This window comes from Pimephales promelas, chromosome 10 (genome assembly GCF_988280905.1).
Source record: "Pimephales promelas chromosome 10, fPimPro1.hap1.1, whole genome shotgun sequence".
Classification (NCBI taxonomy): Eukaryota; Metazoa; Chordata; class Actinopteri; order Cypriniformes; family Leuciscidae; genus Pimephales; species Pimephales promelas.
Window position 1 is genome coordinate 34,376,987 of NC_142778.1, and position 22,979 is coordinate 34,399,965.

Consider the following 22,979-nt stretch of genomic DNA (forward strand, 5'->3'; position numbering starts at 1 on the left):
AGGCATAAAAACATTTTGCTAAAAAAAACATGGTAGAATTCACACTTGACTGGCCAGGAAACAAAAAAGGATCTGGAAGGATCCAGAAGCGGAGCAGCAAAAGGAGAGGAGGAGGAAGTCAATTCTGCCTCAGGACAACAAAACTCGAAACACCAGTTTGTCCTTGGGGCTCCTAAACACAGTATTGCAAACACACACATAGACGTGCTTTGTTCAGCGCCATTATCACACCACACAAACACACAACACAGAAGAGGAAAAACAGGTCAGCCCACACACCAGACAAACAAATCAAGAATTGAAACGAACTAATGAGGCTGCAGGCCGATAAATCTCCCAGGTGGGGCGTCAGGGAGTGTCCTTCTGTCTGTTTATCTCTACAACAGTGCTCTTATAGCACCAACAAACATCTCTTATTGTGCAAACGAACGGAAAGCTTGTAACGGTATCCCACTAGGGATATTTCAGGACCTAGCGAGCTGACATTTATACGCAACACAGGCCTGTTCAAACTGTCAAGACAAACATTCAAATATAACGCTCATAAAAGCTTTATGAAAAAAAGCTCACTAAGTTTTGAGTGTCGATCCAAACAGTAAATGATCCTCAAAGAAGGCATCTAGGTGGTGAACTTAGTAGATTTTGAACATGTTGATTCGAACGTTTGAATTGTTCCAAAAGTGTTACATTTCAAACTGAACATTCCAAAATTGAAACAACTGTGTTGAATCAAACATGTTGAATCAAAAATGGCAAACTGAACATTCCGACATTCCAAAAATGCCATCCAGGCAGTGAAGTTAGTAAATTAATTAAAAAAACAAATGTTAATTTGAATGTTACAACATGTCTATGGTGTACAAAAATGTTATCTATATTGATAGGTAATCGGCTCACTAAATATTGAGTGTTGAATCATACGCGATAAATCAAACTTTCTAAAATGTCTATGATGCTCAAACATGCCCGATAGTGAACACACAATATTAATCATTCCAACATCTCTGTGATTTGCTCATGTCATCTACAGGGACTATGGATGAAAATTAGCTTTTGGCTAAATCCGGTACAATGCATGAAATTGAAACATTTAAATGTTAAAAAATAAAAATTGTACATGGTCCCCCTTTATAAACAATTTTTTTAAAGAGAAAAAAAAAATCAAACATGTAGAATTTAATTTTATGATATACCTATGTAGCTCAGAAATGCTGTCTAGAAAGTCAGCTCACTACAAAATGCTGGGTTGTTTTAACCCAACTTTGGGTCAAATATGGACAAACTGAAATGTTGGGTTAAAAATTAAATTACAAAATTTAACCCAATGGCTGGGTTTGTCCAAAACCTAGATATTTTTTAGATATTTTGTGTGTGTATATATATATATATATATATATATATACACATGCATGTATATTTAAGAAAAAATATTATTTATATATAAAATATTTATATTTATTTCTAATATAGATTATATATAAATCTATATACAGTATATACATGAAAATATTTCTTAAATATATACAAGCATGTGTGTGTATTTATATATTTATATACAGTGCACCCATATTATGTAAACACAAACTTTTATTTTGGATGTGATTAAACTTTGACAGCCCTAAAATAATGAATACAGTGAGGACTATGGATTGTTATGTTACATTTAATTTTTCAATTTCAGTACCTGAAAACTACTGTTAAACCTTAACCTATTACTGTACCTGAAAAACTTAAAGCACTGTTTTGTGTATTTATGTGTGCTCCTACAATTTGTTTATTTATCATTACTGACTGTTTAATTGTATTTAATTTATGATTAGTTGGGCTATTCGATTTTGTTGTAGTATGAAAACTGGAATCAGGAATTTGAAACTTCACTGGCATCTAAAGTCAGTCCCTCCAGAAAAACGCGATTATGCGATCGCTGAATTCAATGCAAAATCAGCCAAAGTCCGCATATTTATGCGGGGGCCGCATTTTTTCAAATACGCCGCACTTTCGCCGCATAAATTGCCGATTTCCGTGCAAAATATGTGGGGTTTGCATAATTTCATAATCCTCGCATTTTCGTTGCAAAAAAAGTCACATGTATCTTAGCAGAAAGTTGTAAAATGTTGCGTTTGCTTCACACAAGAGCAGCCATTTCCCCCTGTTTCCATGGGAACGTTATGAAGTGACGCAATTACGCGACGCCAGACAGACTCACAGAGGCGATTGACATCTCACAAATCGAACTCGTATAACGGTCTGTCACACGTTCTACCGTCACATCGTTACAACAAACAACATAATATAAAAGAAGTAGCGTCAAACAGAAATTACCCGCACACATGGGGTGTTTGTGGCGCACATATAACACTGCAGAGAGCTCAACAGGGAGCGCGCAGCTCTTAAAGGGGCCACACCTTATTTACACTCGTTACAGTCTGAAATAAAACAAGAGATAAGAAATTAAATATTCCCAGCACTTTCTATGATGTAGTATGCTTGCTTATCAAAGGAAGTAATAAGAAATGACTCTTACATTAGCCTAGTGAGAACAGGGTGTTGGGGGAATCACTTTTTTTCTCTTTTTTATCAAACCGCAATTTTTGCAAGTTCCCTCAATTTTTGCAAATTCCTGCAATTTCATCCCATAAAATTGCATAAATATCCCGCATATTCTTTCCATCGCATTTTTAAAGAAAACGGGCCACGTAATCAAGGATTTTTGCCCGCAACAATCACAAAAAAACTCCGCGTTTTTCTGGAAGGACTGAATACTATTATGGTAAATGTTATATATAAATCGCAAATTTTTTCACAAATTTTTGGAAATTACCACCACAAAATCAGTCATTTTGATCGCAAAAATCACAAAAAAAAAAATCGTGAAATCCTGGAGGGACTGTAAAGTGTTGGTTCAACTTTATTAATTTATTAAAACAAGTCAAACAATTGAAATAAAATGCTCCAATATATCTATGAAGCTAAAACATGCCATCTAGGCAGTGAGCTCACTAGATTTTGAGAAACGATGCGCAATAATGGTATCCAGGTAATGATCTCACTAGATTAAGACACTGCCATCAAGATGAGGAAACTTACAGTATAATGAATCCCCAGTTCTAGGTCATATTTAAGCAAAATCCCAGTACTAAGGAATCCATGAGCTCTGGGTCGGTCAGTTCCTTTATGTGGGCGTCAGCCAGCCGTCAGAGGATGGAGTGATCTGTCAGAGACCAGAGTGAGACGTTAGCATTACTACCTGCTGCTATAGAAACAGCAGCTCACCAGAACAACAGTACAAGCTAGCATTACGAGTTGTGTGTGTGTCAGCGAGTGTTTTTGAGAATCAGGAGAGAAACACAACAAGAGAAAATGACATGGTACATAAGCTTGATATTATGAATTACAACACACAAGGTGTGATACAACATCCATGAAATAACAGTAGATGTGTGTGTGTGTGTGTGGCAGTGCCAGCCCGCAGGCATTTACCCACTGTCTCCACAAAACAATAGAGTCAAAGCAAAACTGATGGGTACAAGCTGACAGCTGCTGCTCTCGCCTTCGTACCGCTAATACGGTTCACTCTTCTCTCACACACACACACACACACACGGCTTTGGAATGTCTCCTCGTAGTATAGGACATCAAAGGCAGCCTAAGCCTGATTCATAGCTCATGAATTTTGGGTTTATCTATCTCATACAGGCATAGACAAGCTGTTTTAGAGGGAAAGATAAAAGTGTGTGTGTGTGTTCCTGACCTTCTATACGAACACACACTCTCATACAAGGGAGACACGCTCCGGCACACAAACATTCCCTGCGGTGTCAAACATTATGGCCTGACTGACTCCCCGGCCATCAATACTGATCAATTCAGCTCTATTTCCCCTCCCGACTGTTTGTGTGAAGGTGAAGCAAGTAAGTGTGTGAGTGTGGTGGTAACGGTGTGCACCAATGCCGGATCGCGGACTTTGGGCGATACACACCTACGTTTAGTTCACACTGGGCGTCTGACGCACTCCTGATTCCATCAGTGAGAATTTACAGCTCTGACTGCCACTACAGCAAATCACATTACAACCCAGCGCTGCTTCACCATGACAACACATTACAGCATGCTCCACTTCATCCAATTAGGCCTGCCAAGACTCAAAATACAGCACACTAAGGCAGTGGGCAGAGAAAGGGTATTTTGAGGTTAGGCACACAGACAGCGTTCTGTGCAGAGGCCTAAAGGATGCATATGCATGCTTGTCTTTGGCATGTAGAGATAAAAAAAAAACATGTTTCCAAAATCAATTAGTGGATTCCAGGAACGAATAGTCAACTAACTGGGTTTAAGATAGTCCTGAACAATTAAGCTGGGTTCAGGTTCACCTGCTGCCAGGTATAAATGCCTTCATGTAAGACTCACTATCATTATGTGATAGAATGGAACAAATTTGTCACAAAAAAAAGAAAATGAGAAGAAAAAAAAATCTAGACATCTATACTTCTATAAAAGGATAATATGTTTACATAATCCCAAAAAAGCAGATATTTGGCATTAAATGGATAATGCATGATGTCTGCTTGTATTATCTTTCACAAAACCGTTATAAAATTTGAGGTCTTTTTAAAAAATAAATTAATACATTTACACATTGATCAAAATAGACATTTAACACGTTACAAAAGATTGATTATGTTCTTTTAAACTTTCAATTCATCAAAACAATCTTCAATAAATCAACACTAGGGCTGCACGATATTGAAGAAAAAAAAATGCGATAACTCAATATGCGATACGATAATGCTTAAAGTGTGTAAAATGAACTTGAAATATCTTTAGAATATATTTAAAATTATATAACCTACGTACGCGTTTCACATTCTTTTCGTGACGAGAAAACACCCTTACAACTTCTGAAAGTGAATGGCAGTGTTTTATTGTCTCATAAGAAGTGTTATTTTAACATCAGAGTTAACGACGGGCTTTAGGGTTTCAGGCAGGCCTTAACAACAGAACATGAATACTCAAATTTAAAAATAAAACACTGCTTCGTTTTCACTGAAAATATATGAATTAAATATATACTGATTCTTAAAGCTACAAAAGTTATTCAGCCAGTGAGTGATTTTCTCTGCCTTTTATTCATGACGCCAGTTATTGCATATCGCGATATATACATTTGCAATATTTTGATATATTGTGCAGCCCTAATCAACTGATAATAAATGTTTCTTTGAGCACCAAATCATCATATTAGATGATTCCTGAATGATCATGTGACACCGAAGACTGGAGTAATGATGCTGAAAACTCATTGAATCATAGGAAAAAAAATTATAATTTGAAAATATATTAAAATAAAAAAAAGTTATTTCAAACTGTAATAATATTTCAAAACCCAAGCTTTCGAACAGTATAGTTTATCTATATCATCTCACAGTATTCGTTCTGTTTTCAAATATTTCAATGCCGTGCATAAAATGTTCGCTTAATTCAACATTTTAACATATAATCTGTATCAATCTTTAGGTTAGCCTATAAATCATATCTTTATAGAAGACCCTTCACTGTTAAATGTGCGGCCTGTAAGAATGACAACTAGTGGTCGGGATCGGTACTGCAGTCCAAATTCAAAATATCAGCTCACGTATGCAGTCACGTTTGCAAAGGAGAGCCACATATTAGGATTAATCAATCTAAACCACATGAATATTGTAAAAACTGGTTTTATTAGTGTGACTATTTCAGTCTCTCTGACTTCCGAAGTTTTCAGGCAAACGAGTGAGACACGTACAGCACAATCTCTCAGAGTTATCCTGAAATGGCATGTAATATCTTTATAGTTATGCTGCTTTGACAGTACAAGAGTGTCCTCGGCTCAACTGTTCTACTTCAGGGCTGCTGCCCCAAATACGTTAAAAGGTCTCTGGGAAGCTCTTGTGGACAATTGCCCACTCTTATTTCAAATTCAGCATCTTGTCACCGTCCTGACAGCTGAGGATTACAACGGTTGGAAGGGTGACAGTGGAAACACAACATCCTGTTATTGAGACGCAACCATGACAGAACCGAGGGCTCGCTATCAACCTTCTGAGGCTGGGATGTGTGATACAGATAGATATTTCGGTCCAAATAGCAGTGCGTTTACAGTACAGCCATGGCGATCTGCTGATGAATTCAAATGTAAAATCCACTGTGGGGAGTTTGTTCACTCTCATCGTAGTATAACGAGGCGCAGGGCAAAGAAACTTGAGCATTTAGACAAAAAACAAAACCAAAAATGTGAGTAATTCAATTTGAGTAATGGCGAAATTGACATCAGTATGCTGATCACAGTGTTGTGTGATAAATTAAACCAGTTAAACAAATTTTGCATATTGCAACTTAAGCATCCACTTTGGTCACACTGCTAACATGCTGACCTGTTGTAGATTTCCTAATTGTGTGCACTAAACATATGCTTGCTGACACTGTAAAAACGTGTCATCGGAGAATCACTAATATAACATTTAAAGGGACAGTTCACCCAAATATGATTTTTTTTGATCATTTGAATCATTTACTCAACCTCAAGTTGTCCCAAACCTGAACACAAAAGAATATATTTAAAGAATGTTGGTCAATTTTCAAAACAAGATCAACCCTCAAGTTTCTCCCTTCTGTAGGAAGTGTAAGAAAGAATTAGGGACCTACTATCGTTGTATTTGGCAGTGTCCCTTAATACTCAGGTATTGGAGGAATATTTCTCAGGAGCTAAGTTAAATTTTTCACAAAACGGTTAAATCAGAACCAGTCTTGCTCCTTCTGAATCTACATCTAGAGCAGCTCTCTCTATCTGCAGGGCAACTGTTGTTAATGGGTAAACTCTTACTTTTAGCAATGCGTTGTGATTTGTTCCAGTGGATTGAGGAAAAACCTCCCTTGGTCACACAGTGGTACAGAGAAATATTTAAGGTTTTTCCTCTGGAACACCTCAGTGGCATATTAAGGGGCAATGCCAATTTGTTTTATAATGTTTGGCAACCTTTTCTTGACCACCTTCCTAGTGATCTTGCTAGTTTGCTGCAGGATGGGAGACCACATTTTGTCTTCACCAATAAGTCGTAAATTCTTTTGAATTTTATTTTTTTATTTATTTATTATTTTTTATAATAATTTTTTTATATATGTATGTGTTTTGTTGTAAACAATAATGTACATTATGTGATGTAACGTGATGTGCAATTTATGTGTGTGAATAATTTTTCCCCTGTTTTGTATGTTGGTAATAGCTGGGCTTGTTTGTTTATTGTTTGTATAAAATCAATAAAAATATATACAAAAAAAAAAAGAATGTTGGTAACCAAATAGATTATGCGCCATCAACTGTTTGGTTACCCATATTATTGCTTTACAAGTCGGCAAACTGCTTTATTAATGAGTAAAAAAAGTTGAGCAAGAATCGTTTTGGAATCGAATCATGACTTGGAATCACAAGTAATTAGGGATTAGGGAACTATTGTTTCAGTCTTCCAAAAAAAAAAAAATTAGCTGAAATTTTTTATTTATTCGGTTTCTTTCAGCCAAACTAGACAAAATGCATAAAAAGTGTGTTAAAAGAGACGAGGGGTAAAAGAGTGCTGAGTTTGACCTTGATATGGGAAAGCTTCAGCCTCAGGCACAGTCTCAGTATGGCTGCGACTGCAACAACACACACAACAACATCCTTTACATGTCGCCGAGGCAAGATCTCTTTTATTTACGACTTGAGAATAAGCACATATAGAAAACTTCACTTCAAACTCAGAGAGAACAAAGAGCTATTCATGGTTTCCCAAGAATCAATCTCTCAGCATTATCTCATCTCTAACACCCCAAACCAGCCTCCGCTCTTCTAAGTCCGAATCTATCTAAGTTCGCAGATCCATGATAAAGCCCACACCGGTGCTGGATTCATATCATAAACACAGAAATGCACACTATTGTGTCTCCATCACGGCGTCATGTGAGGCGTCATCTGATGTTGGGATGCACATTCATTCTCGCCGTCTGATGTCAAAAGTAAAGTCGCCCTCACATTCTCACAGCTTTATGATTCACGTGTTGATGGTACTTTTTCAAACGCGAAGCAGTCAAAAAACCCCTGAGAAACCCGAGATTACATAAGCCGAACTCTTAGAGCTCAGGACAGCCATTACAAACATCTCGACTGCTTTAAAGAGATCTCTCAATGACAATCAGTGGGAGAGCTGCCAAAGAGCAATTTCCATCTATTACGTCTGATGACTAATTACTCCCTTTCAGTTCCAAGAAGTGCTAGAAATTATGCAACAGGAGGAAACATCAACCCAGTCGAAGTGAAGAGATGCTAATTATAATCCCTTGCAGTTTCGCTTTCCCTCCAGACTTAAGCTCAACAGGGGTCACAGTGCAAGCCGTTACAATGGCTTCTTCATGACAATATAAGGGACGAAAGGTTTAATTCTTGGTAGCTTAAAAACTATGGTGACAGCACTATGGTGCTAAAGCTCAGGTACTTCAAAACCACTTCTCCTCAAAAGTCTTCCTCTGAGGCCTTCTTGCATTCATTTCAGTGACACACACTCACATTAACTAACACACCAAACACAAGTCTTCAGTGCAAGACGGCCATAAAAAAAGACCGTTTTTAAGCTAGGCTCAAAACTAGGGTACAAAATAGCCTGTTACTTATTCATTTTGATGTTTTTGAATGCAAAAACAAAGCGAATGTCAAAAGTTGACCTCAGACAACAGTATAATTTTTTTAAATGCCACTTCATGACCCCTTTAAAGTAATAATATGGATTTTTACACACTAAATAGTTTGTTTTTTTGTGAATGAACTCCATGACTATACATTTGTTTTGTGTAACTGGTGGCTTATTGAGTTATCCTGGGTTAAATGCTTGTGTTTTTGGTAGACTTATTTCTACCTGGCACCCAAATTAATCCATTTCCAATTGACTTTTGTATGGGCATGCCAGCGTTACATAAGTATTGTAGGAAAATGTATCCCGATGACACCATCAGGAGCCTTCAATATTACTAAATCAAGTAGACATTAGTGTGACCACAATTGATTTTCTAACTGACAATGCTAATATATAGAGCAGTGCAGCCATTCGCTAACAACGTCTCATTTTTAATAGATCAGTGGATTTCAAGTTCACAGGTATTTGATTAGTGATCTAAACATGAGTAATGATCTAATCATCTAGTGTCCAAATACTTTTTACTGTATTCTAAATAGAGAATATATAATTTTCTAAATAATAAAAAACCTAACAAACAAAAGCTTTCCTATATTTTGTAATACATATTTTTTTTCTGTCTCTTACGCTCCCATTTTTTTTTTTATAAAAAATGCAGAAATAAATGTATTGTGAAATATTACATTTTTAAATAACTTCTCTCTTTTAATATTAAAATGTAATTTATTCCTGTGATTTAAAGATGAATTTTTCAGCATCATTACTCCAGTCTTCAGTGTCACATGATCCTTAAGAAATCACTCTAATATGATTATATGCTGCTCAAAAACATTTCTGATTAATTTCAGTGTCGAAAACAGCCATGCTGCTTACTATAGAAAGAAACCGTGATACTTTTTTCAGGATTCTTTTATAAACAGAAAGGTCAAAAGAACAGCATTTATTTGAAAAAGAAGTTTTGTCTTTACTGTCACTTTTGATCAACTGAATGCTGATTCCTTGCTGGAAAATAATTTGAATGATAGTGTCAATCCATTTATAAATGTGACCTAAGCAAGGCCACTATACTATAACAATATCAAATGAGATTGTCAAGGGTTTTGATTCGCACACATTGACATTCTTTGAATGATCCAAGTATGATCTGCATCAACCCAAAAAGCAATATATTACATGCTTTCAGAAACACAGTTCTTTTGTTTGAACAGATCCTCCAGGAACTGGGGATCTGGCAGGGTCTCTCAGACTCATGTTTGACCCAGAGCAGGAATGCAAGATTCAGGCCATTTCCTCCAGCTGTCTGCCTCCAACTCTTCAGCCAGAGAACAACACTCATCTCCTCCTCAGTTTCGCACCGGAGGAACCTTTCCATAGATCTAATACCGGAAGTACTTTTTGGCGTGTTCACACCGCAGGAACTGGGAATGATTTTAGTTCTATAGGAACGTCTTTTGTGGGAACTAAATTAGCTCCTCCTTTGGGTTGTATGGTCTAACCCAGCACAATAGACACTAATAGTGACGTAAGTGTACGCTAAAACAGTGATAGATGGACCTTTCAACCTTTGAACATGCGATGCGACTTTGAGGGGACCAAGCTAGTGACATTGGGCATCAACCACACAGCAAAACACTATACTATTCGGATACTGGTAACTTTCTTTGCGCAACAGTACAGGACACAGATCATAAACTAATGAAGATGGAGAATTGGAGAGCTGTGTGCTCAGGCTATGGCGTTCTCAGTGCCATCAAAATAAGTCACAAGTTCAACAACGAGTGGTTGTGTAAATGCAACCAGGAAAATGGCCTAGAGGAACTTTTAGTTCTCGGGGAACTAGCCTGGTGGCTATAGTTCCTATAACTAAGTTCCTATAACTACCCGGTGCAAAGCCCAGTCCTCCATTCATTTCCTTAGACACTTTCTGTAGTTCTTTTTATCCCCTTTATCTGTATTATTTTACTTTTTTTTAAATGTATATACTCTCTTCTATAGACGAAACTGTGTCCCCACTTTCTCAGTCTCTCTGTTGGCAAACTTCTAAAACAGCCAACAACCGCAGGGGTCCCGATAATGATGACAGCCTACAGGACTGAATTACATCCCCACAGCTGCTAGAGCTACATCAGTCTCCCGAGAGAGCGAATGTACACACACACACACACACACATGACAGAATACACTCTAGCTGGCACACATGACTACTGTGTAAAAAAGGGGTCATAGGAAGTGCTGGATATGTTCACTTGTTTCCAATTATTGAGTCGTCAACACTAGAAACTATGGAAGCTTGTTTCCGCCACAGAATGGAAAATAAATAATTAATAAATAATAAAAAAAGTCAGAATTGCGTGATATATAGTCAGAATTGCGTGATAAAGTCAGAATTGAGTGAATTGCGTGATAAAGTCAGAATTGCGTGATATAAAGTCAGAATTGCGAGATATATAGTCAGAATTGCGTGATAGAGGCAGAATTGCGTAATATGTAGTCAGAAGAATTGCGAGATATATAGTCAGAATTGCGAGATATATAGTCAGAATTGCGTGATAAATGCAGAATTGCGAGATATAAAGTCAGAATTGCATGATATAAAGTCAGAATTGCGTGTTATACTCAGAATTACAAGATATAAAGTCAGAATTGCGTGTTATAAAGTCAGAATTGCAAGATATAATGTCGCAATTGCATGATATAAAGTCCGAATTTTGTTTATTTTAAAGTCACAATTGCAAGATATAGTCGCAATTGTGTGTTATAAAGTCAGAATTGCATGATATAAAGTCAGAAGTTAGAATTGGGGAGGAGTTAGAATTGGCCTGATCACAATTCTGAGATAAGTTTCATGGCAAGAATTACATGATATAAACTTGCAATTATGTGTTATAAAGTCAGAATTGCGAGATGTAAACTAGCAATTGTGAGAGAAAAAAATAAAAAAAGCGACTTTCTCAGAATTGCGACTTTATTTCTCAGATTTGCGACTTTAATTCAGAATTCCGACTTTATATCTCGCAATTGTGACTTTATTTCTCACAATTCTGACTTCATATCTCGCAATTGTGCGATAAGAGTCGCAATTATTCTTAGTATTCTTTTTTATTCAGTGGCGGAAACAATCATCCATAAAAAAACTGCTGTAATTCCTAAAGATGTTTTTGAATATTGTCCACTCCACAACACCCGTAATAATCTATCTAAACTTCAAATAATAGAAAATCATAAATACAATACATACAAAAATACAATACAATTTTCATAACGTTTTATTTTTTAAATACTTCATTAAAGTATTAAATTTTGCATGATGCACAATAAAAAGCTTGACTGTAATGATAGTTTAATGATCACATTAGAAAGATCTGTTGCAGTAATTATTGTTATTTACCTCATCAATTCAATTCATACACCAGTTAGTCCAAGCAGTGCAGATAGCACTGGTGTGATGTATGACTGAATCAGCGCTGACATTGAGGGACTTTCACAGACGAGGAGTTACATTAGCATGCAAGCATCTCAGGTTCTTCGTTTATTATTTTCATAAACCATGTCCAGGCATGCATCTATAGTTTAACTCAATTTAATTAATGTTATGATATACTGACAGATACAAAGATACTTATCTGATCCCTGAGGTGAAATGCTGTGACTAACATTTAGCTAGGCGAGACACAGCAGCGAGTCCATGGAGGCCCATTTGGGGGGACAACTCATGCCGTCCGGTGATTGAGTGTCATCACATAATGAATGTGTATGAAGAGAGCTGTGCCATGAGGGGCCGAAGACACAACCGGTAACTGTAGAACACTGCAGACAGCTTAACAAGAACTGACGGACCTAGTGATGAGGACGAACAGCATCCGGTGGGGACAGACGAGGCTTTGCACGCCAGGCCGGAGTGAATCTTCATTGCCGAATGCTAAAGCTTCCCTTCCTCTAGTTTTCGCTTTAAAAAAAAGAAAATCTCCCCTAGGATAGACACTCACTTTGGATTAACATTGGGTCAATCATAGATTAAAGCGTCTTAATTAAAACTTCATTCCAGACAGCTACGAAAATAACAACTGCAACAACAACAAGAAACACAACATTTAGTGTCAAGCAAAATGACATGGTCTTGGCCCACCAAAATATTGTAATTAATTAATCATGTTAACTATATTTGTGTCTCATTTAGGGCAACTAACTTTGCAGAAGAACTGTTTATTCATACTATTAATAATAATAACAATTATTGTATTCATTAATAAACCAATAAACAACCACCATTCACACAGAGAACAATATTAATAAAACAGCCTTTTTTCTCATTCCAACATTACTTGGCAGAAGAATTGTTTATTTCTCTTATATTCATATTTTTATTTTTATTAAAGCTGCACTAAAAAAATGCTAGGTTGTTTCAACCCAAATTTGGGTCAAATATGGACAAACTCAAATGTTGGGTTAAAAATGCAATAAAAAAAATGTACAGTTGAAGTTGGGTTAAAATTTAAAATGACATTTTTAACCCAACATTTGGGTTTGTTCATATTTTACCCAAATTTGGGTTCAAACAACCCAGCATTGTTTAGAGTGCACTACTACTAATAAGTACTAAAGTAAAAATAAAGATGAATTATAATTAATAATGATTATTTCTAAGCCTCAAGTCTTTTATAAACAATACTTAGGCTCTATTACTTGGCAGAAGAATTGTTTATTCCTATTTCTATCGTTGTTATTACTGTTATACAGTTGGGCTATATGAGACAAAATTATAGGCTGTTATAATCAAGTAGAAAAGAAGTGAGAATGGTTTGCGCTCAAACGTGCCCATAATGAAACTGTACACTGTAAAATCTAACATTGTTCTTACTAAGAATTTTTTGTTAACTTTACTTAATGTCCAATAATTTGTTGCACGAACTTAAAATGTCTTAGTAATCTGTACTGTTTGCATGCTATGCCTTCGTTACTCAGAAAAACCTTGTCAACATTACTTGACTGGTTTGAGTACCATTTTGTACAAAAAAAATATTTTTGGTTTAACTTAAAGTAAGTAACCTGGTTGCCTTAAAATGTTAAGTTCATTGGAACTGAAATGGAAATGGAAAAAGTGAGTTAACACAATGAAGGAGATTGATTTAATCACCAGAAACTCAAAATTATATGTTATCTGAACTAAATATATTAAAGTTGATTTGACAAAAGAAAAAATGTTGTGATTACAACAGCAAATAAAATTGTAATGGTAAAATAAAGCCAAAAATAGAAAGAAAAAAAACAAGAAAATAATTTATTCATGCCACAATGCACTCTGGGAGTACACTTCCTCAGATCACAGACAGAATTAAGTTGACAAACTTAAATGGATTAAGTAAACTGAACTAATTGGTTTTTACAGTGTATATCTTCAGACACGGCTCATCCAAACAGATATTTTTTTTTCTCTTTTTTTCTTTACTTCATTGGAAATTAAAGATGCTACATGATTCATATGGATGTTTTCTGGAGCTTAATTGAACATCATATGGTTCTTGCTCATTTAAACATACACAGATGTACACTAACCCTCAGGGGACAACAGATAAATATCTTAATCTAATAACCTAGTATAATCGGAGGAATGCAAGAGTTAATTGAACAATAACTCATTTTGAGCACAAAAGTTATTTTCCCATGAATCTACAGGTATCAAAAAAAGATCTGGACACCCACGTTTTCCAAAAACAACTTTTTAAAAGGGTTAATGCTGCATGTCTTTAAAATAAGCACCACTTGTGATACACATATATCAGATCACTCAGACAAAGCTAGCATCGTGTAACAGAACTGAACCCTCTCTAACCCCAACCAACTAACCAACACGACCAAACACACAATAGCATGGGTCATGAGGCTTTAGAAAGGGGGAGGAGGGTTACTGTATTTGAACAAAAGAGTCTCTGACACAGTTTCTCTTGTCTGCTCCTCTCCCTCTTTTTCAAACAAAGAACTTGCATGCGTGAATTTAGAAAACGCGAGAGAATGCAAGTCTGAAAATGCCAGGCTTTGCATGTATTACTGCATGTGTGCAGATTTCTGAATGAGTCTGCAGAGCTCTTGTGCTTTCACTAAGAGATCAGCCTCCGAAGATGCCCTAGATCGCTTTCCCTTCGTTGGAAAGATCTGAGTGGCTCTTTGTGGGAAAGGGCTTTTCAGAGCTGTCATGAGAACCAGATAAAGCAGAAGTCAGTGCTGAGGATGATGGAGCCAGTGATAGAGATAATGCTGCTACTCTAGTCCTCATGAAACGACGCCTTTCTCTGAGTTACACCCACTAACAATGAGATGAGAGAGAGAAAGGGGGGGCTTTGAGATCCATGTTAACTAGAGGAGGGATTTTGCCTCCGTTCCCTGTTTGGGGCTCAAGGGAGTCAGTGTCTTGTTTGTGATTGTTTCCTAGCATACATTCAGCTCCAGCATTGTTTTTCCAACCTCTCCAACGTTCATAAAGTTCAAAGGAAAGCAATTACCTCGGTTTGCTAAAAAAAAAACAATTTGCAAGAAATCTCATGAATCTAATTCATTAGAATATGAGGTCCGTAACTAGACAAAAACAGCATCAGCAGACAAAGGTCAGTCATGCTTCAATAATTAAGGAAGCAAGATAACCTTTTGAAGGTAAGGTTAAAACATGTATTATTTGGAATCTGAAGAAACAGCTGGAGAAAGATAAAACCCACTGAAGGAAGTTAGAATTAAAGGGATAGATAATTAAATTCTGTCATTAATTACTCATTTTTGTCTTACCAAAGGCGTTTGTTCATCTTCAGAACACAAATGAAGATCTTTCTGATGAAATCTGAGTTTCCTATCTCTGTGTAAACAGCGATGCAATGAGCTCAAACGTGATGCGTAACACGAGAATGAACCTCACTGGTTCTCACACGTCAAGTGGACATGATTGAGTTTCTGTTTACCACAACTGATGTGTGAGTTGATGAATAAAAGCCTAAATTCATTCTGTTCATCATATAAAGCGATCGAGTCTTTTCAGAAACTGTGGACTAAACCGCTCAATTCATATGGATTATTTTTACGATCTCTTCATGATCTTTCTGAAGCGTTAAAGTGGTAGTTGCGTAGCTGTCAATGGAGGGACAGAAAGCTCTCAGATTTCATCAAAAAGATCTTTGTGTTCTGACAGGGTTCCAGACTGCGACCAAATTGCATATGCAACCATTTTTTTGACAATGTGCGAGTTAAAATTTTATGTGGTCGCATATGTGCGAGTGGACACTCTCGCAACAGAACGGCGTTGTATCAGCAGCTGCAATCTGTAACTTATGTTCAATATGAACGAGTAATCAACATCATGAATCCATTTTCCAAACCGTGTTTTTGACTTATCCTGAATCACTACGGTACGCCTATAATAAGTGTTTATATTCAAACTGTTTATATGTGGATGTTTGACTCGGATGAGGATTTGCCCAGTGCCTGCGTGACTCGCCATAGACATTAATGGAGAGAAGTAGCTCCGGCTACAGTGTTCTTCCGCAAGACACGTGCAGTTTATTTATTGACGAACATAGACGTCACGCGCATTGCACACTGATGGTGAAACGTGCCAATTACGAATTCACGCATTAAGCTATATAAAAATGAAAATGTCTCACGAAACAGCGTGCCCCTTCTTACGTCTTTCAGCGGTTAGATGAGAGTAATCGCTCGACTGAGGAAAAGGAACTTATTATAAAATGCAGAAGGTAAGGAGTGTGAGATTTCTGATTTTTGTTACAACTATAAACTTTGATAACGAAAAATCTGTATTAGCTTATTATAATTCTCTAATCTTTTAAAATGTAATGCATACATTTGAATCTTTAATGATTTTTAAAAGTTAGAAAGATGATGCTGATAGATAGATAGATAGATAGATAGATAGATAGATAGATAGATAGATAGATAGATAGATAGATAGATAGATAGATAGATAGATAGATAGATACAGAAGATTATGATTCAAATATAAATAGATAGATGTATATAATTCAAATGTAAAATGCTTAAAATTACAGATTAAAATTACTGTGTGTGGCTTTTAAGGTCAGCTTGTGTTCAGACTTATTCCACCACAAGTGAGGAGAAAGACAATAAATATAATATATATAAATAAATAAGGGAGAAGAAAATAAGAATGTGTTGGAGAATATGTTTGTGGAACTCGCTCTCAAAAATGTACAATTTCAGAAAGTTTATTTTATTTTTTCCCAAATTCGACGCTTACCGTTGGCCAACATCTGAAGCACAGAATAAGAGACTACAATACATGTCTCAGTTCTGAATATCACCCTACTTGTCACACTATTGCAGGAGCATATAGTATGATGAATACTGTGCACAACATGCAAAGTTTCAACCGAAATGCCAACATGACTCATATTTTCCAAAATGTGCCGCATACAACAAAGAAAGCACAAAATCCCACAATGGCATGCACTCGACCTGACATTTCCAGCGAGACAAATGAACCGGAAGTTTTATGAATCATGATTTTCAGACTGCCAATAGTTAAGCCATTTTTACATGAAAATTGATTGAGATGATAACCAAGCCAATGTGATGAGGTCATGTAACAGTAACATGAGGACATCAATGTGGCAAACTACTGCCTAAACTGTTTAACACACAGTACTGTTCAACGGTTTGGGGTCAGTAGGATTTTTATTCAGCGAGGACACATTAAATTGATCAAAAGTGACAGTAAAGACATTAATAATGTTAAAAATATATTTCAACATGTCAAATAAATGCTGTTCTTTTGAATTGTCTAGTGTCCTAGTCAATGAAAGAATACTGAAAAAGTACATTTCTAAAAAGAAATAGTAAGCAGCACAACTGTGGTGTTGTTTTTTTTATTATTATTAATATCAACATATTAGAATGATTTCTGGAGGATCGTGTGACACTAAAGACACTAAATTATGCTGAAAATCCAGCTTTTGCAAGGAATAAATTTCATTTTAAAATGTATATAAATAGAAAACAGTTATTTTAAATATATAACATGTAACAGTCTGTATTTTTAGGCTACTACTGAAAAGGATCAAGAATATATAACACAAATATATTAAAATCTATTTTAGGAATTATAGCTAATACTACTAAAGCACTAAAATAGTTCATACTACTTATACTTTGCCCGGATCAAATCTCCCAATTTTTAATGAACCCTTAATCTTCATTTTTTTTTCATGTGCTGTGCTAAACACACACAGACACACAACCAACCCAATATAACGGCTCTTCTTTTAGTCATTTTATCAGTGATGGAGTCTCACATGCCCCAAAATCTTACAAAAGTCAAAATGCTTACAGGAAGAAAAATTGACACACCACCCCCAAGCATTTCTCCCTTTTATAATGTATAACAAGCATCTAGTGCTGTGGTATTCATATGGTGTAATAAGCATAGGTGTTGCAGTATTGATGCGGGGTGAGCACTCAGGCGATCGGTAACACAGCTGAACGGACCGCTATAATCACCGGCAGTGGCTGAATTATTCATGCGCGGGGCTCCTCTCGGCCTGTGTGTGTGTGTGTGTTTGTGTTGTAATCCCAACCCTCCCACGACTCCTGAGTGTATCCCCACTCTCCTGCACGCCACATTCCTCACGCCTGTGTCTGGATGCGTTGACGTTTGCACACACAATAAAATACCAGCATGCACATATTTCCCCAGCCTAAACACACATTCTTAAAAAGAGATATTTGTCTGGTAAGTGAATGAAGTGGACTGAGGTGATGTCGAGCAAAATGCCACAACCCACCCACAAACCCGTACATGTCTCAACATGTCTGTGTACAGGAAACCAAAGACCAAATTCAAAATTGTAATGTTGATTACTGATCACGGTTGTTTTCATTTTATTTTTCACCAAGACAATTTCAACTCGTACGAATGGTTTATTTAACGCATTTACTAATTGCAGTTTCAGGATTTATAATATCATCATATAAATGAACACTTCAGCATTATGAAAACTAGTCAAATTGAAAAGCTTTTCTCAAAAGCAAAAACAGTACATTTTCCAAAAAGTAATTCCAAATTATGTTAAAGGAGTAGTTCACTTTTCAAAAAAACTTTTGCTGATAATTTACTCACCCCCATGTCATCCAAGATGTCCATCTCTTTCTTTCTTCAGTCGAAAAGAAATTACGGTTTTTTGATGAAAGCATTCCAGGATTTTTCTCCATATAATGGACTTCAATGGGAACCAAACGGTTCAAGGTCCAAAAGACACTTTCAGTGCAAACTGCAAACTGTTCAAATGGCTTTAAACGATTCCAGACGATGAATAAGAGTCTTATCATGCGAAACGATCACTAATTTAATAAATAAATAACAAAGTTTAAGTTTTATAATCTCAAATGGTCGCCTTGCTCTGTTCTGTGATGCACGTTCGTGACTCTCCTGTTCGAACTCGTTTATCAAAATGAACGAAATCTTTTTCCGAGTCAATTCGATTTGAACCAAATGACTTGGAAAAAGATTCGTTCATTTTGATGAACGAGTTCAAATGAGTTCGAAGTCACGAACGCGCTTCACAGAACAGAGCAAGGCGAGCATTTGAGCTTATAAAACTTAAACTTTGTTATTTATTTATTAAATGAGTGATCATTTCGCTTGATAAGACCCTTATTCATCATCTGGAATCGTTTAAAGCCCTTTGAACAGTTTGCAGTTTGCACTGAAAGTGTCTTTTGGAACTTGGACCATTTGGTTCCCATTGAAGTCCATTATATGGAGAGAAATCCTGAAATGTTTTCATCAAAAACCTTAATTTCTTTTCGACTGAAGAAAGAATGACATGGACATCTTGGATGACATGGGGGTGAGTAAATTATAAGCAAAAGTTTTATCAAAAATGAACTACTCCTTTAATGTTTTTCTATTAAAACGACAACAAAAAAGACGTTGTATTGTCACACAGAAAGTGCATTTATTCTGCAACCAAAAAAACCCCAACAAAATCACAAAAATGAAATGCTGAAAAAATAGGGATTTTGTTTTTTATTTTTTAAACTAAATTGGTGTCATATTTTTACATCAACAAGATTGCGTGTTCATTTAAGTCATGGGGGAAAAAAAATACATTTTCATAAATAAAATGAACATACTGTATAATCACAAAGGACCTCACATCCACGGGGACACATGTGAGAGCGAGGCGTTTATCATTGAGCAGACTCAGTCAGCAGTTAACTTCAACGGCGTGCATTTACTGGCTCCGCATCCCTTTGAGATATGGTGTAATCCAACTCCCCCTCAATCTCTATCCCTTCCCTGAGCCAGATGGACAGAGTAGGAAAAAGGGGAGCTGTAAGCCCACTGGGTGGCCTTGGCTGAAGCTGTTAGCAGTTTGCTGGTTTGCTGTTAGCACTGTAATGAACTGCAGCTCCTGCAAACAATTAAAGCTGAGGGGAGAGGTACTGGAAACCAGAACTAACTGTCTGCTGCCCCGGCAAGCCAGCCAACGCTAGAGTTCCCCTAATATCTCACTAATTTCCAACCCGTCATTTTGAAGTTCAAGTTATTCATTCATAAGAGCGTTAGATGCCGTGTGTATGTCATACTGGTGAGCACCTGGACGTCAATCATCCAGCGGAGATGACCAAAAAAAAAACTTTTCCAAAAACGTACTTTTATTCATTTAGCTGAATGAACAACACCAATGTACACAATCATTCAAGCATCCCTCACAGTCTTGTTTTTATTTGTATCGAATTTAAAATGACATCTACACCGATACATACAAATTTACAAACAATCTGTCCAAAATAGTGCGCATGAATCTAATGTGTGTTGAAAAGAGAATACTAAACATGTCTGGAGGACGTACTATTACCAGAAGATTTAAGGTCTAAAAAATGAGCACCAAATCAGCATACAAGCATAAACATTTCTTTAAAGTTGGACAAAGATTATTGGAGTATGTAGTCAATCTTTCTACTTCAGAATTTCATGTTTAATTCAATGTGTAACTACTAGCCATTTCTTTGTAATTATTTGTGAAATTTACAAGCAATTATTTGAAAGTAAAACACTGAAGCCTGGAGTGATGATTAGTGATGTGCCTGAAGCTGAATACTATGTTCGGAAAGGAAAAGACGAATACTACGGCGCCCCTATATTAGGGACATGCTGATGTAATGGGGTGGTGATGGCGCAGTGGATAGGACACATGCCTTTGGTGTGAGAGACCCGGGTTCGAATCCACTGTGAGACACCAATGTGTCCCTGAGCAAGACACTTAACCCCTAGTTGCTCCAGAGGTGTGCGACCTCTGACATATATAGCAATTGTAAGTCGCTTTGGATAAAAGCGTCAGCTAAATGAATAAAAAATATATTTCAAAGCTTTTGCGTTCTTATATTGATTATATTGTATATAATTTGCAGATACATCTGTGATTCATTGGCTACAAAGAGCAATACTTCAAAAACATGAGTCATAATCCAGTGTGAATGAAAGAGTTCATGGTCAGGAGGACACAAAAAGTCAACAACAACAAAAAAACAACTTGTGCATTCCCAGTCCCTGACCTGTCCACACATGCTCCAGATTCTTGGGTCCATTTATTGTTTGAAGCCAGACACTCAGAAAAACAAACAATGCAAACCGGCAGAATCCCGGCTGAGCATCTGCATCTGAGCTCTTGACGCCACATAAACACAGAAACGCGAACGCAGACCCCCCGCCCCCAGTCCTCACCACAGTGCTGTTTTCAGCATTTCCGCCCTTAATGTGAGAAGGTAAGAGCTTTTACGGTAGTGCTTTGTTGTGTTAATCTAGGGTGCATTATTGCGCTTCAGGTTGACATCCTGTCTGTGGAGTTCAGCTACGTCATCTCCTGTCCTCTGGTGACCTCTGGACCAGGTTTCTTGCGGCTGTCTTTGAGGCTTGGACGACAGTGGCTCATGTGGAGCAGTGAGCCCAGATGGCAACCGGACTGTGGGCCCTGCCCTTCCCGAGCGGTCCAGGCCCACGCCAGCTGCTGTGTGCACCTACAGACACGGGCACAGACGGGCACAGGGTGGGGTCCTCGGCACAAGAGTCTTGCAGCACATCAAGGGGGTTATGTGCGCCAAACGTACGTATTCTGTCAAACGGGTCGCATCAATTCAGGTATTTTGTATGTGCTTCAGTAAATATTGAGCCGTTTTACTCACCATACCTTCCAAGGAGTGAGCAAAGATGAGGATAACCGATGTCCCGCACATATGCAGATTGATATCTAAAACTAATTCAAAATAATATGTATAAATAGGGCTGCAACAAACGATTGTGATAATCGATTAATCTAAGGATTATTGGATCGATTAATCGACTAATCGTCGATTATTTTGCCGGCTAATCAGTAGGTTTGGAACAATTATTCAGATTTTTCAATTAGTTAAAACATTGAGTTATACATATTCTTACTATAATATAAAAAAAACCCCCATGTCATCCAAGATGTCCATGTCTTTCTTTCTTCAGTCAAAAAGAAATTAAGGTTTTTGATGAAAATATTACAGGATTTCTCTCCATATAATGGACTTCAATGGGAGCCAAACGGTTCAAGGTCCAAAAGACAGTTTCAGTGCAAACTGTTCAAAGGGCTTTAAACGATTCCAGACGATGAATAAGGGTCTTATCAAGCGAAACGATCACTCATTTAAAAAAAAAAAAAAGTTTAAGTTTTATAAGATCAAATGCTCGCCTTGCTCTGTTCTGTGATGCGCGTTTGTGACTCTCCTGTTCGAACTCGTTCATCAAAATGAACCAATCTTTTTTATCGTGTCATTTGGTTCATTCACCAAACGAGTTGACTCTGGAAAAGATTCGTTCATTTTGATGAAGCAAGTTCTGCCTTGCATGTATTGTACACAACAGCATTCAACTTTCCCAAACCTTGCTAGTTCTTGCTATAATTCATAGTTTTTTCATTTACCACAATATCGTTTGTAAAGGGCTGCATTACACTCTAGCGCCACAGCACCGTAATGGTCAAATCGCGATATTGCACGCCCTTATATTAGGTCACGTGAGATCAAACGACTACTTGACAACAACAATATTTGTCGACAATGTCGACTAATCGTTTCAGCCCTATATATAAATAAATAATAGTAAAATAAAATCCAATGGCCATGTCTTGTTAAATATGTACAGAGGCTTTGCCTTTGCCGGCGCGATTTCTAATCTAAACGCCTGTGATGATGTTAGATATGGTTATTACAGGCATGTGAAGCTCAATCACTGCGTCCATT

The 22,979-nt window shown here is 36.9% G+C and overlaps 1 protein-coding gene across 5 annotated transcripts in view; it reads right to left on the reverse strand.

Annotated features, from left to right (window-relative positions):
• Window positions 1–22,979, reverse strand: part of sipa1l3 (signal-induced proliferation-associated 1 like 3) — a 96,284-nt gene that overhangs the window by 51,292 nt on the left and 22,013 nt on the right. For 3 of the 5 annotated variants that reach the window (XM_039683847.2, XM_089116515.1, XM_039683848.2), the window contains exon 2: window positions 3,088–3,211. The exons of the other annotated variants lie outside the window; for them this stretch is intronic. The gene's annotated coding sequence lies outside the window, so the exon portion shown is untranslated. The remainder of the gene's footprint in view (window positions 1–3,087; window positions 3,212–22,979) is intronic. 5 annotated transcript variants of the gene reach the window in all.